General features: G+C 41.2%; 1 protein-coding gene across 1 annotated transcript in view; it reads left to right on the top strand.

Moving 5' to 3' along the window:
- Positions 1-15,578, top strand: part of LOC114673426 (uncharacterized) — a 450,214-nt gene that overhangs the window by 396,080 nt on the left and 38,556 nt on the right. The window lies entirely within an intron of this gene.

The raw sequence follows: 15,578 nt of genomic DNA, 5'->3' as shown, positions 1-15,578 counted from the left end.
CATGGTGTCCACATTGTTCTTTCTTTCTTCACTCACCCCAAGCCTGGACCAACCAAAAGCCTTTGTTTTTGCTATGCTGTTTCCTTATAAGTCTCTGCAAGACTCTAGTTTTTCCTTCCTGTGGTTAGAATCTCAGTACAAGTGTCTCACCCTCCGAGAGGCCCTCCCAGGTCACTCAATCTAGCTCCTTTCAATTAAAAGAGACTTATTTTTATCCAGATCGCTCTGACTCTCTTGATTTTATTTTCTTCACAGCGCTTAGGGCTCTCTGACATGATCTTTTTTTCTTTTGTCTGTCTCCCCCAACTAGAGAGCATCGTTTTTGTCCAACTCATTCACCACTCTTTCTCCAGCACCAAGGGCATCTTCACTGAATGAGTGAATTCATGAATGAATATTTGGATAGTGCTTTATATTTTGCAAAGTGATTGATAGAATACTACTTGTATTTATGTTACTATTTAATCCTGCAACAAAGCTGTGAGGTAATGTTGCTGTTTTCTTCATTTATAAAGGAGAAAGCTGAGGCTCACAAAAGTAGATTTCTTCTCTAACATTCTGAATAATAAACAGAAAATTATGACTTGGACTCAGAATTTTTGCATGTGATGCAGATGTGCTCAATTGTTTTTTTTTCTTAAAAATAACATTTATTATGTGTATTATATGCCAAGAATTATGTTTGGAAGCCACTGAGAAGATTTCAAGTGGAGGAGTGACGTGATAATTTTGACTTTGGAGTATAAGATGTGAGTTTGCTTTCATCCCAACACTGCTTTTAAATGTGTCATGCCAGATCTTTCTTCCTCAACATTTGAAAACATCTCTAGAAGATTCTGTAGGTTTCCAGGCACATTTGACTCGAAGACCAGTCTTATTTTGACAATTGACTCACTTACAGATATTGACAAATCCAGTAGCATCTAAATCAAAACACAACTCACATTTAACCTGCACCTTCTGCCCCTTATCTCCATCCTGACCTGGGGGCTGGAGCCTGCAGTTTGAAGCTACTCTATCATCTGTTTCTTGCTGTAAGATTTGAAAGAGGGAAGAACTGAAGGAAAATGGGGAAATGTTCTTTTGTGTGTGTATTTTCAGATATTTTTTGGAAGGTTCTGCAAGACCTCAGTACTGCGCACTTCTTTGACATAGGTGATGTATTCTAGAGATTGTTTCTTTTGACAGCTTCTTAGCTCTTGACTCCAAAAATAGACCCCTGAGTCCCTTGGATGGCAGGAGTCCCACTTCCTTCTGGGGCACGTATTTTCCCATTGAAATGTGTGCATCCTTGCTGGGACTCAGGTGGGTCCACTGTTTCTTCTCTTCCCCTATCTGAGCAGTGTTCAGACTATGGAAGGTGAGAAGCAGGCTGTTATCTGCCTCTGTCTTCACATATGTTGACAAACTCCAGAAGATGGAAGTCAAATTCTCCCAGGGACTCTCTGTCACGTTTTGTTTTGGGTGACTGGGATGGGCCTCCTAGTTACTGTCATTCAATAAACATCAATCTGGGAGTGAAGGCTCAGGGTCCTTCTGTGCTGGCAACTCCACTCTTCTGGAAGAATTCTCTTATATCGCATCTCCCTGGGGTACATGGATAGTGCCCCACTTCTCCCTGTGGAAGAGAGAGGGGTAAAGCCACAGCACTCCTCCCCTCCACCAAAGGGCTCAATGCCTCCTCCTCCTTACTGTCGGACCTAATGAGCTCCAGGCTTCTGTTTGTACCTGCTGGACTCAGTGGTGGGAATGAGAGATGATGCACCCATTCGGTCTCTTCTCAGCCAGCCCTGGAAGGAGGTGGGTGGTAGTTCTCTCTCTGGCTCTTCAGAGTGGCTTATGGTTCTCAGCAATGGGACTCTGGGCAAAGGCGCAAGACAAGTGCAAACCCCCCATGACAGAGAATGTTCCATCTTGTGGAAACACTAACGTGGTAACACTGAGGAGCTGACTGGAAGGTGAGACTGGAGAGAGGGATTCCAGATAGCAGCCAGGTGAGGAAGACAGGGCATCTGAGCTGAAGTCTTGGTAATGGGAATGAAGAGGAGGAGACAGACTTGGACGATGTATTCAGGTTTCTGGCCTGGGTGAGTGATATTGCTGTCCACAAAGACATGACTCGGAAACAGGGCAGGCTTTAAGGAGCACGGGTGGGTCGTCCTGCCCCCATGGAGTCTGATGTCTCTGGAGGAAGAGGGAGTAGAAGCGCGATAGTTAGAAGTGTAGGCTGAGGCTCAAGAGTGGGGCTGACTTGAAACTCTCGATGGGAGAGTCCTTGGAATTTGGGTAGCTACTGATGGCACAGAAGTATCTGGGGATTACTGGGGACTGTGTATAACAGGAGAAGGGAAGGGGCTCCACTGGTGCCCCTTAGAAGCCGCAGCATTTAAAGTTGGGTTGATTTGCATGGGAGAGTGAGGCAGGGCCAGGAAAGTAAGAAGGAAAATTCCCTGAAGGATACTGAAAAGAGAATTCCCCTCCCCGAGGCCTTTTACTATAGAGGTGACCAGTCGATCTAAATGATGCCTCTTCTATGTCTTTCCCTTGTCCTGCAGGCTCTTATCTGCATCTTCCCTCTTCCTTCGTGAGCTATTTCATAGGCACTCCAAAGGAAGGGGTTAATCTGTTTGTTCTGGGGCTTCAACAGCTTCCCCCAGCCACAGGCTCCCTAACAAAGACTCCTGGGATGAAAGCTAACGAACTGGAGGAATGTTCTTTCCATTTCTCAGGTGTGCTGGCTTCCCCTGCAGATGGGCAGGGAGCCACGATCCTGCCATGGACCTCTGCTCCTTCTGCACTCACAGTCTGCAGCCGCCACTTTCTAGTGGGAGCTGTTGCATTCTCTTTCTCAGCATCCTCAACCCTCAGAGGTCCCAAAAGGCTGTGCCTCTGGTGCCCCTCAGACTTGACAAGCAAGTGGAATTTGGTGGGCCTGGTCAATTCTTCCCATTGCTGGGAAAGAGCTCTGTGTTCCTGGCATCAGAGGAAGACAATCACCCAGTGCCACAGGTGGTACTTTGTCGTGGGGTGCCCAATTCTCCTCTTTAGAAGTGATTATTACCAGGGCCCTCGTAAATCCTCAAGAGAAAGAGAATTTTATTCTCATCAACGGATTTTTATTTGGTGGGATGGAGAAATGGAGAGAAGAATCGTAAGAATGGCGAAGAGAAAACCTTAAGTTTCTCAAGACAACCCCATACCAAATCAATCCTACCATTTGGGGGGTATCAGATAGGTAAAATCTGGTTCGCTTATAAAGTCATGGGGGGGGAGCGTAAAAGGCCATGTTCAGCAGTTGTATACGTCGCTTGCTTAAAACAATGCTCATTAGTATTTCCGCTTTTCCTGCGCACTCGCCATCCTCAGCTCCCAGAGTGTATGTCAAAACTCACGTCTGCTTTTGTTTCCCAGTTCTTTTGAACTAGCATGCCAATTTGCAACTGTCGCTTTCATGCCAAGATAACCATGCTATTGTGTGGGCAAACTTTGGCTTCTATGCCCTGGAGAGCTTTGCCAAAGTCACGGAGGAAGCTGGTGGGGAAGGCCAGAGTAGAGCACACAGCTTCAGCCCCTCCGGCCCTCAGCAAGCTGCAGGCTTGGGATTCTCTTCTATCTCTGCAAGTGCTCCTGGCTCTGATGGAAAGTAATTTTCCCCTTTCAAATGAAAGACATAGGTGGTCCATTAAAAATCTCTTGCAAATATGAGTCTACATCAGCACCTACATCAATGTAGGGGCATTGCGTGCAAATTCCTCCTAGCTTCCTTAGCACAGGAGTCTGTGCTACTATCAGAAATATCAGTATCATTTTGGTATTGAAAGAAAATAATTTATGACGATAAATATGATTATCTCTGTGGACTGATTAGAATTTTTTAGGGCAGGAAAGTGTTTTCTGTATGTACGTTGAGGGCACTGAAAAAGTCAGTTTGCAGCACAGGCAATATGATCACAACTACAGAGTAGGTGAGAGGAGAAACGTGTCAACTGTGGTATGGCACTTGTGAACTTGCCTTAGACGGGACAATAGTAAGTATTTGCTGAGCACTTCTTATGTGCTGCACACTCTGATTCTCATTTAATTCTTTTTTTTTTTTTTTTTTTTTTGAGACGGAGTCTCATTCTGTTGCCCAAGCTCAAGTGCCGTGGTGTGATCTCAGCTCACTACAACCTCCACCTCCCCAGTTCAAGCGATTCTTCTGCCTCAGCCTCCTGAGTCGCTGGGATTACAGGCACCTGCCACCACACCCAGCTAATTTTTGTAGTTTTAGTAGAGATGGGGTCACACCATATTGGCCAAGCTGGTTTTGAACTCCTGACCTCGTGATCTGCCCACCTCAGCCTCCCAAAGTGTTGGGATTAAAGGCGTGAACCACCGCGCCTGGCTCTCGTTTAATTCTTACAACAATTGTAAGACAGAACAATTATTTACCACATTTTAAAGATGATGAAACTGAGATGGAGGTAGGTTTAATAACTTGCAGGAAGTCACCCAACTCATAAGAGAGTAGGGGGAATAGAAGAAGATGCTATTAACTAAATCGACTGTACTTGCTTTTTAGAGATTTTCTCCTCCTACTGGGAGTGATAGAGGAAGATGTGCAATGCAAATTTTCTTACTTGACCCCTTTTACTTGGAAGCCTGCCAGAGACAAAACACAATTTGTAGTCATAAAAATGAGCTGCTGCTTCTTCTTTCCTTTTTCTTTTCTTTTCCTTCTTTTTTTTTTTTTTTTTTTCTGAGGCAGGGTCTCGCTTTGTTGCCCAGGCTGGAGTGCAGTGACACAATCTTGGCTCACTGCAACCTCTGCCTCCTGGGCTCAAGTGATTCTCATGCCTCAGCCTCCTGAGTATCTGGGATTACAGTCGCATGCCATGACATGCGACAGAAGTGTCATGTAAAGTGTCATGGAAGTGTCACTCTCGGCCAATTTTTTGTATTTTTTGTAAAGACAAGGTTTTGCCATGTTGGTCAGGGTGGGTCTCGAATTCTTGGATTCAAGTGATCTGCCGGCCTTGGCCTCACAAAGTGCTGGAATTACAGATATGAGCCACCATGCCTGGCCAAGAGTGTCTTCTTGAAGCTTGAAAGCATTTAGTCCTAGACCTAGAAAAGTTCTAATAAATATTGCCTATTTTAGAACAAATATTACATATTTATGACATTACCACAATATTTCAGTGTTTATTATGAAAAAATGTTTCTCTAATGTTTACTTTTTAATTTTAATAAGTATGATAGAATAAAAATATCTAAGATGACGTGAGACAGTCTGGTGCCTCAGGTAATTTTTTTGAACACAGAGTTGCTAGGGCACACACTAGAAAATGTTAAGCTCTGATTGCTTTCTTGCAACTTACCTCCTTCTCCTGTAAGTGTAGCTAAAAACAAAATAAAATGGAAGGAGTCTGAGCAGAACAATAACATCTATCAACCACTGGGCTAATTTTCTTTTCCACACATTCTTCTTCACAGAACTTGTTTCAATCTGTCCCATCTGTAGTCTGAGGCCCTATCACTGTATTGGCAGAACTTCGTCTGTCCAAGGATTTTGGAAAGTCCTTGGGGTGCAGACTCAAGGACCTTGGTTTCTCCACCTTGTTCCTGGACTGCCAGGCTGCTTTCGCTGTGGCTGGTAGTTGTCTTGAGGTCACAAATCCACTGGGCACAGTGGTCATGGACGACACAGTCCCTGCAGCTCCCCTCTTCCCTTTCAATACTTAATGCCAAGCTGTGGACAGGCCATATCTCGGAATTCCTTATTCACAAAGGAGGTTAGACTGTAACTTTTAACAAGATTAAACTGAAGATATAGCTATAATGGAAGCAAGTGTCATGTAAATAGTATTTTCAATGTAAATAGCAATATGAAGACTAGAATATAGATATTTCCTGCATGAGGATCCATTAGAATCCTCAAAGTTAGTTACTGGGCCACCCCTGTTTGGCCCCAGCTCAGTCCCACACGACAGAGGCAATATCCTTTTCCACTACAAGAAGTATTATATACCAGAGTTGTAGCTGAAATTAGCACAGAGAGAGGAGAACACCATGTTCCTGGGTGCATTCTCTTTCTTTTTTTCTTTTTCTTTCTTTCTTTTTTTTTTTTTTTTGAGATGGAGTTTCCCTCTTGTTGCCCAGGCTGGAGTGCAATGGCATGATCTTGGCTCACTGCAACCTCTGCCTCCCTAGTTCAAGCGACTCTCCTGCCTCAGCCTCCCAAGTCGCTGAGTTTACAGGCGCCTGCCACTATAACCAGCTAATTTTTTTGTATTTTTAGTAGAGATGGGGTTTCACTATGTTGGCCAGGCTGGTCTCAAACTCCTGACCTCAGGTGATTCACCCGCCTCAGCCTCCCAAAGTGCTGGAATTACAGGGGTGAACCACCGCGCCCAGCCCTCCTTGATGCATTCTAAGGCTAGCTTCCTCATTTGCCTAGGATATCTTCTCCAGGATGATTGACTCTGTAAATATTCATTCCTTCAGGAAACATCCCACCGTTTTCACAGGTGAGACCCAGATGTAAGTCTCCAAGAAAATTCCACAATAGCTCCATTTTGTTAGATTTATCAAAGCCTAGATTCAATTTTAAGCAACACTCTACGTGGGAGAGCAACACTCCAATCCACGATGAACCACACAGAACTCTGCCTGACTGCTTTCCAACCTCTCTGTGATCGCGGCCTGAATGCTTGGCTCAGGTCTTCATCATAGTTCCGCTTTTCCTGCAAACAGGTGCTCAAGAAAGAAGTTGCAAAACTAGGAACGCCAGCAATAGAAGAGTACTTGATTACTACAATAAACTTTTCTGTTGTTGCAAGAGACATAAGATTCAACACACATCTGCTGACTTCTAATTCATCACATCCAGACCTTCCCCTGAGATTTCCATTTGCTTCGCTGAGGAGCCTACTCAAGAGTCTTTTTTTTTTTTTTTTTTTTATAGAACAAAAGGACAATGGGCATCAAAGTTAGTTTTAAGGTGCCACCTCCTGGAAAGCATAAAACTGCTTAAAACTTCTATAACGAGTTCAAAGTCACTTAGAGTTTCTACTCCATTAAGTCAAGCCTGCAACATAAGCAAATATCTCCTTGTTTGTTCAGAACTTCATTTGAAAAACAGAAGCAATGCCAGATGCATCTAGGAAGCAGTGTGTCTATCATCCATGGGAGTGCTGGAGGTGTCACCTGCTATCCTGGCCGTGGGCAGGTGTGCTACATGGATCACACCAGATAGACTGGACAGGCAGACAGCCTACTGAGGAGAGATGGCAAGAGGGTTCCCTGTAGTCCAGCTGAGTATTCTATAGTTAGAGTTATACCCAGCTCTGACATAAGCAACCAAAGGGGCTCAGTGAAGCACCCACATTTATGCTTAATTTCTTCCAAGTTCCCATAATTCAAAGTGAACACTGTCTGTGGCCTTTTGTTTGTTTTACTGAAAATAGAAGTAATAATATTACTGACTCCAGACATTTGTTGTAAGAAATAAATGGCATGATATACAGGAAAATACTTTTCATTACGAAATACTATTATAGATGTTAATTATAATTATTATCTTCCATAAGAAATTATGGGTTCATTCTAGTTCACTCTTTGAAGTACCAAACTGCTGAGTCTATGAAAGCATTATGAAATTCTATTCTCTATCATGATTTCTTACAGTTACTTATATTCCCTCTGTGTTCTTTCCCCAGAGTTTTGTAGGCACTTCAGATGGGAACCTACTGACCTAACATTACTGCTGTTGGCAGGGATTGCCTTATTTTTCTAAGAACAAAAGTTTATGATACCTTAAGATCATCTCTAAAACGTCTTGATTCTATAATGATTGTGTTATTTTTGAAACATTCCCTGAGACTGTACTATATCCAGGACTCACATCTACAGTTGTTTTGAAAGTGTATAGTTGATCAAAAATATTTTGGGGAACAATCGAGCAGTAAGTATAATTTTTAAATCGGCATGGTGTCTGAGTTAGTGCCCTGGCCCCAGATCTGATACTTAAACCAAAGCCTTGCCTGTGGGAACTTAGTCTGCTCAATTGTTTCATTGTTATTGAACACAATGAACATGATGACCCTGAAAATTCAAACACTCTTCCCAGAGCTCTCTCTTTAGACCACCGCCTTATTTTTCTAACCGAAGCGTCTAAAATTTCTTTTTTGTTCTTTATGAAGCATGAGAATTCAAAACGGTCAACCATGGAGGCTTTCTTCAAATCTATTTCACATTCAATGAATCTTTGTTCAACACTATGTTAGGTCCTATGAGGGGGGTGTGAGACATGATTGCTGTTCTTAGAGTTTTATCTAATTGCTGAGATGCAGCGGACACATTAGAGGGAAACACAGGTGCTTCCTGGGTCTGGTTAGCTACAAATTTAAGCTGTCTACCTTCAGCTGTACACAGAGTAGGGCTCCTATGCTTTACTGCACTAGCAGATAGATCACAAAATGTCAGTGGGTTAGCAGAAGAAAAGTCCGTATCTCCAGGGTTGCTGTTTCAGGAAGAGAGAGATGAAGATGACCCCACAGCTCTCAATGATATGTTACCCCTCATCATGGAGGTAACACAAGGCATTTACACCCACATTTCACGGTCAGAATTTGCCGTGTGGTCTCACCTCATTGCTTGTTGGCTGGAAAATGTAGGGAAGAACCTGGAGCATGAAGTCATCATAGCTTGTGGATTCCTTCACTTCCAATTAAATCCCATTCCTAATACTTGACACGTTATCTTGCTTCCAGTTCACTGAGAAAAATAAGCTACTATGATAAGCATTTCCTCCTTCCTTATCCCTGTGTTTTCTTTATAGCTCAATGTAGATGTCATGAAGAAGTGGTTCTCCTCATTTCTAAGGTTTACTCTGACACTATACACTTCATTTTGGCATTTTGCTACCTCCAAGGCAAAACTTAATTCTATAAATATCTATTCTCTCTCCAATATCTTCAAATACTCACAGTGAATATCCCAAACTCAGGGGTTCAAGAACTATAATTACCTTTAGTTTTAAAAAATCATCTTTTAATTTCTGAGTCCCCATCCTGTTAAGCTCATAGAAAGCTTCACCTTCTTTGCTTTCTTTCTCATCAAATTAGGCTGAAGTTGCCTCTGATATTTGGCCCATGATGGTGAATTTGTTTTTTGAAGAAATAGCTTTCTTCTGCAATGACCCCTGCCCATGTGTATGTCTGAAGGAAGAGGGGTGGACACAGGCAAGGGGACGTGGCCAGCTCTTCCCCTCTGGTCATCATTTATAGTCTGAGTCAGAAGCCACCTCCATCACAAAATTTTCTCTTGGCCCTCCTAGCTGAAATTCTCCACCCGTACTCTGATTTCCAACAGCATTTTATTTGTGTCTCTACCACAGCATTTATGACTTTGTGCTCTGAACTGGGGTGATCATGTTTACATTTAAGCTCCTCCTTTATAGCAACAACTATATCTGACTCTGTATGCTCACCTCCTAAAATAGTGTATTGCAAGTAGGTGCTCCATAAATATTTACAGAGACAACGCATAAACTGTCTCTGATATCTGGGAGTTGTTTACAGTATTCTAGGGGGAAAAATGAGTGGGTGGAGGGAACAGTTGAAACAAGCTTTGTGAGCCTTGATGACCAATGACACTGGGTGATGAGCATGTAAGGGCTTATTATACTGTTCTCTCCACTTCTGTGTGTGAAGTTTGAAATTTTTCATTAAAATGGTTGAAAAAAGTGAATAATTGAATGTCTCATTAAAAAAAAAAAAATCATGGCTCATGCCTATAATCCCAGCACTTTGGAAGGCCTAGGTGGCCTTCCACCTGAGTTCAGGATTCAATCTCCTGAGTTCAGGAGTTTGAATCCAGCCCGGTCAACATGATGAAACCCCATCTGTACTAAAAATACAAAAAATTAGCTGGGTGTGGTGCATTGCGCCTGCAGTCCCAGCAACTCAAGAGACTGAAGCACGATAATCACTTGAACCCCAGAAGAAGAGGTTACAGTGAGCAGAGATTGCACCACTGCACTCCAGCCTGGGAAACAGAGTGAGACTCTGTCTCAAAAAAATAAATAAAAAATTAATAAAATGGTTACGTTTAGAGATAGACTTCCCATTTCAAACGTCTGAGTAGAATAGTTCATTCCATTAAGTTAATATTAAGATACTGAAAGAAGAGAATTCAAGAAATTCGCTCCCAGCCCTAGCTCTTTAAAACCTGTGAATTATATACATTTACTTTCACTGAAAGCTTCTCAGGGCTATTCTTAAGTGAGCAAGGACTTGTTGATGCTGCTGGGCTCTATGACATTGCTCTCCCCAGTTGAAATGCTCCATTTCCACTGCGCTACTTTTAGATAAAGATGATTTCCTGACATGCTCTGTAAATCTGTGTGCAATATTACTATTTCTATTCGGTTTTATAATAGTCATAAGTATAACCTTTTATTGTCCCACCTCCCTTTGCTTTTCAACACCTTCTTTGCATGTGAAATCACTTTTTAAAATAAACTTTTTATTTTAGAATAGTTTCAGATTTACAGAAAAGCTGTGAAAATAATTCTCATATACCCACCTCCAGTTTCCCCTATTATTAACATCTTATATTGCTATGGTACATTTGTCATCACTAATGAACCAAAATTGATACCCTTTTAGCTCAAGTCTATACATTTTATTTTATTTTATTTTATTTTATTTTATTTTATTTTATTTTTGAGATAGAGTCTCCTTTGTCACCCAGGCTAGAGTGCAGTGGTGCGATCTTGGCTTACTGCAACCTCCACCTCTCAGGTTCAAGTGATCCTCTTGCCTCAGCCTCCCAAAGAGCTGGGATTACAGGCACACGCCACCATACCTGGCTAATTTTTTTGTATTTTTAGTAGAGACAGGATTTTTCCATGTTGGCCAGGCTGGTCTTGAACTCCTGACTTCAAGTGATTCATGTGCCTTGACCTCCAAAAGTGCTGAGATTATAGGCATGAGCCACCATGCCTAGCCTCAAATCTATACTTTATTCATGTTTTCTTAAATTTTACCTAATGTCCGTTTGCTGTTCCAGGATGCTGTCCAGCATCCCACATTCAGTCTTGCTGTATGAAGTCATTTTTTTTTCCTATTCTTCCCTTTCCCCTTCTCTTCCCAGCCTCCAGTATCCTCTGTTCCACTTTTTACTTCTACAAGATCAACTTTTTTTTTAATCTTTCACATATGAGTGAGAACATGCAGTATTTAACTTTCTGTTCCTGGCTTATTTCATTTAACACAAAGTCCTCTGGTTCCATCCATGTTGCCACGAATGACAGGATTTCATTCTTTTTATGACTGAATAATATTTCATTGTGTATACAGACCACATTTTCTTTACCCTTCATCTGGTGCTGGACACCTACATTGATTTCATTTCTTGGTTATTATGAATAGGGCTGCAAAAAACATGGAGGTGCAGACGCCTCTTTGATATAATCATTTCCTTTCCTTTGGATAGATTCCCAGTAGTGGCATTATTGGATTGAATAGTAATTCTATTTGTAGTTTTTTGAGGACCCTTCATACTGCTTGCCATAGTGGCTGTTCTAGTTTACATTCCTACCAACAGTGTTTAAGAGTTTCTTTTTCTCTGCATGAAATCATGTTTAAAAGAACATTTAATTTTTTTCTAACCCATGATATCAACTCAAGGTTGTCCTAGAATATCCATCTTGCCTAAGAAATGTATGGTCCCTTTGCTTCCTTTTAAATAGTTTATTGATTTAAAATTTGACTTTGTTCTGATCATCCCTTTATGAATAGGTAATGGCACTTTGACATTTCAGGATAGGGAAAAAAGAGTCACCCTTTCTTCCACCCTACAAAAATCTTCTCACCTCAGAAAGGCAATTTGAGTTGTTCCAGGCTTCAGGCTTTGAGCTCAGGGCTTTTTAAAGCCTAAAACAGAGGAAACATGCCCTGAGTGAGATAAAATCCTCTACATGAATTTCCTCCTTTCCACTGTCATCAGTGCAAATTAGCTCAGGATCCCCTGAGCAGATGCTTCTAGTGGAGAGGGGAGAAATGAGAGCGTTTGAAATCTGAGGGATGGAAGCCTGATCCTGACAGCAATAAAATATGCCCCATGTGCAAAGTAAGTGGCACAAAAAATGACCAAGAAGTCCCCAGATTGAAGCCTGCCTGCCTTTGTCGTTGGATATATGACCATTCGCATTCCCACTAATATCCCTGTCTGAGTCACAGATAGGAGCAAGATCGCCATGATCAGTGTAGAAGCAGTGACTGCAAATTTACTGATGGAGATGGCTGAGTAAAGGTGGGCAAAAGTTTAAAAATTATTACATTAATTAGTTTGTGCTCAGGACAAAGCTCCAGCTCTTGCACAGTTTCAGATGGCCTCAGAGTGAGTTTCAATACAGTAACCAAAAAGGAAAGGTAGGTGTGCAGGAAACAGCCATTGCCAACTGCCTATTGTTCAGAGGGGCCTGCTTGGCTTCTTCCCAGGTCAGACATTGCTATCAAGATCTGAGGCCCAGCCAGCTACAAATGTGACCGACCACACCTTCTCCATTCTGCTGTTACCACCCCACCTCCACCCTTTGCACCTGCGCTCCTGCCACCCACCAACCACCTCACAGCTGTGACGATCCTGGGAAAAGCCCTGGGTTTGCTGTCAGAAGACCTTGGCTGTAAGGAGTTTGCAGCCAAACACTACTCCTGCCTGTAATGAAAACCCTACTGAAGGGCATCAGAGAGCTGCCGAAACTACCAGGACTGGGGGCTTCATCACTCCTGAGAGAAGAGGAGCAGTGGATAGTGAGCTGAGTCTTCAGCCACTTTCTTCCTGGGAAGAGTTGCTGGTTCTGGGTTTAGGAAAAGAAGCTGAAAATCTGCGCTTTGTCTGGGCAGAGAGGCATTGCTGGGGAGAAGAGAAACCAGCAGAGATTGTGGTCGTTATGTGGGGCCGGAAGCGTAAAATTAGCGACTTACTGGACTAAGCTCCTGGTGAGAAGAGTGGGTCAGAGAACTAGGCCTAGCACAGTAATGGGTTTTCCTTCAAGATATCTACTTGAAGTTTAAGAAATAAGCAAGATGTTTCTGAAAAGCATATTTGAGTTTTTGGTAATTTTGCCATTCTTAGAAGACTAGGATTGGAGCTCAGGATCAGCCGTAAGGAAGGGTTGTGAAGGGAGGACATCGGGATCCCACGGTAGGCGTTGGAGGAAGTGTCGCCAAAGAAAATATAGGACAAGACTCAGTTGAATCTGAATCTTAAATAGACAATAAACAATTTCTAAGTATGACTCATGCAATATTTTGGACATATTAAAATTATCCATCGTTTATCTGAGATTCAGATTTAACTGGGCATTCTGGGCTTTTATTTATTAAATCTGGCCACCCTACTTGGTGGACTTGTGGTGGGCAAGATAGTGACCCCCAAAGATGTCTGCACACTCTCATCTCCAGAACCTATGCATGTGTCACCTCACCTGGCAAAGGGGACTTAAAAGATGTGATTAAATTAAGGATGTTTAAATGGAGAGATTATCCCGGATTATCTGGGTGGGCCCAATCTAATCACTAGGGTCCTTATACGAGAGAGGTGGGAGTATCAAAAGCAGAAAAAGATGATGTTACTGCAGAGGTGGAGAAAGAGAGGGCTTGAGGATACTATCACTTCCTATAGGTTGGAAGAAGGGGCCATGAGCCAAGGAATGTAGACAGCCTCTAGAAGCTAGAAAAGACAAGGATGACAAGGCCCAGTTAAATTTGCATCTGAGATAGACAATAAATTATTTTTCTTATAAGTATAATTCATGCAATATTTAGGACATAAAATTTAAAAATGGTTTATTGTTCACTTGAAATTCAAACGTAACTAGGCATTCTATGCTGACGTTTGACTGAAACGAACACCAAATACCTATTCTTCTCTAGGGTCCCCTGAAAAGATGACCCTGCTATAACTTTATCTCAGCCCAGTGAAACCCATATCAGACTTCTGATGGACTTACAGTAAATTTGTGTTTTAGCTACTAAGTTTGGAATAATTTGTTACTGGAACACCAAAAAACTAATATAGGGCTATTCCTTAGGAAGAAGGTAACCCAGGGATAAACAGAGTCTCCTTAAAACTGCAACTCAGCTTCTAATGATCTCAGTGCGTCCTTGGAATAAGACATTCTACCTGCCAAGCAGAGTGGAGGATGAAATCTCTCTGGAGGAAGATTAGCATCACCTGGAAGTTCTAAAAAGTGTTGTTAGCCACGTCCCACATTAAATAAAATTATTAGATGGAACCATATAATGAAAACCTGAGGAAAAACTAACAACGGAAAGTCTCACAGTTGATCCAGCTATTGAAATTAGTAGACAAAGACTTTTCATCTATGATTAGTATCACTAAGATTTAAATAAGGTGAAAATAGATTTCAAAAATAAACAATTTCACAGAGAATTGAAGTCTTGCAGAAAGAATAAATATTCTTGAACTGAAAAGCTAAAAAAAAATACAATAACTGGAATTATGCACTCAATGAATTAGTGTAATAGCAATTTATACACAGTAGGAGGGAGGAGAAGGTACTCAAGGACAGGTCAATAAAAAAAAAATCCCAAATTGAAGCGTGGAAAAAGAAAAATAGTGGAAAATAAAAAGGAGTGTTAAAAGAATGTGGGACATTACAAAAGAGCCTGACCTTCACATAATCAGAATCCCAGAAGGGAAAGAGGAGAATGGGGAACAGTCATATTTTAAGAGACAACAGTCAAGAGTTTTCTGAAATGGTGAGAAACATCAAGCCAGAGATTTGAGAAGCTCAGTAATACCAAAGCAGAATGATAAGACTTATGAGATGAAAATTTTAATGCTATTGAAGATACACAAGGAGAATTGGACAAATAAAAAGACAGAACATCTACTTGGATAGGAAAATTCAGCCTCATAAAGATGTTAATTCTTTCTGGGTTAATTTACAAACTTAATGTAACCCCCATTTTTAAAATGGTAAGTTATTAATTTCTGAATCTAGACAAATTAATTATAAATTTTATTTGACAGGACAAACAAGCAATAATAATAGCAGAAAACAATAAAAAAATGAGGAAGATCTAACTCTACTAAATGCTGAAACATATAAGACTGATATTAAAAGAACATGGTATTAGCACATGGATCAACACACAGAACAAAAGAGAAAATTCAGAAATAAATTCAGTTGCATATAGAAATTTACTCTGTGATAGAGGTGAGATCTCGAATCTATGAGGAATAATGAACTTTATATCAGGGAGTACTAAGATAACTGGATAGCTCTATGAAAAGAATAAAATTGTATCCATTTCTCATACCACATGCCAGGATTAACTTCAATCAAGGATTTAAATGTAATAATAAATTATACGAGTTCTAGAAGAGAACATATTACTCTGTTACCTAGAATGAGAAAAGCTTTACAAATTCAATATCTAGAAGCAACAAAGGAAAAACATAGATAATTGGTTTTTTCACTCTTTTGTATGGTGAAAACACCAAAATAGCGAAGTGAAAAACCCAATCATAATAGAATGAAATATTAGTATCACAAAGTG

The sequence above is a fragment of the Macaca mulatta genome, chromosome 17 (assembly GCF_049350105.2).
Source record: "Macaca mulatta isolate MMU2019108-1 chromosome 17, T2T-MMU8v2.0, whole genome shotgun sequence".
Lineage (NCBI taxonomy): Eukaryota > Metazoa > Chordata > Mammalia > Primates > Cercopithecidae > Macaca > Macaca mulatta.
This window is presented reverse-complemented; position numbering and strand designations above follow the sequence as displayed.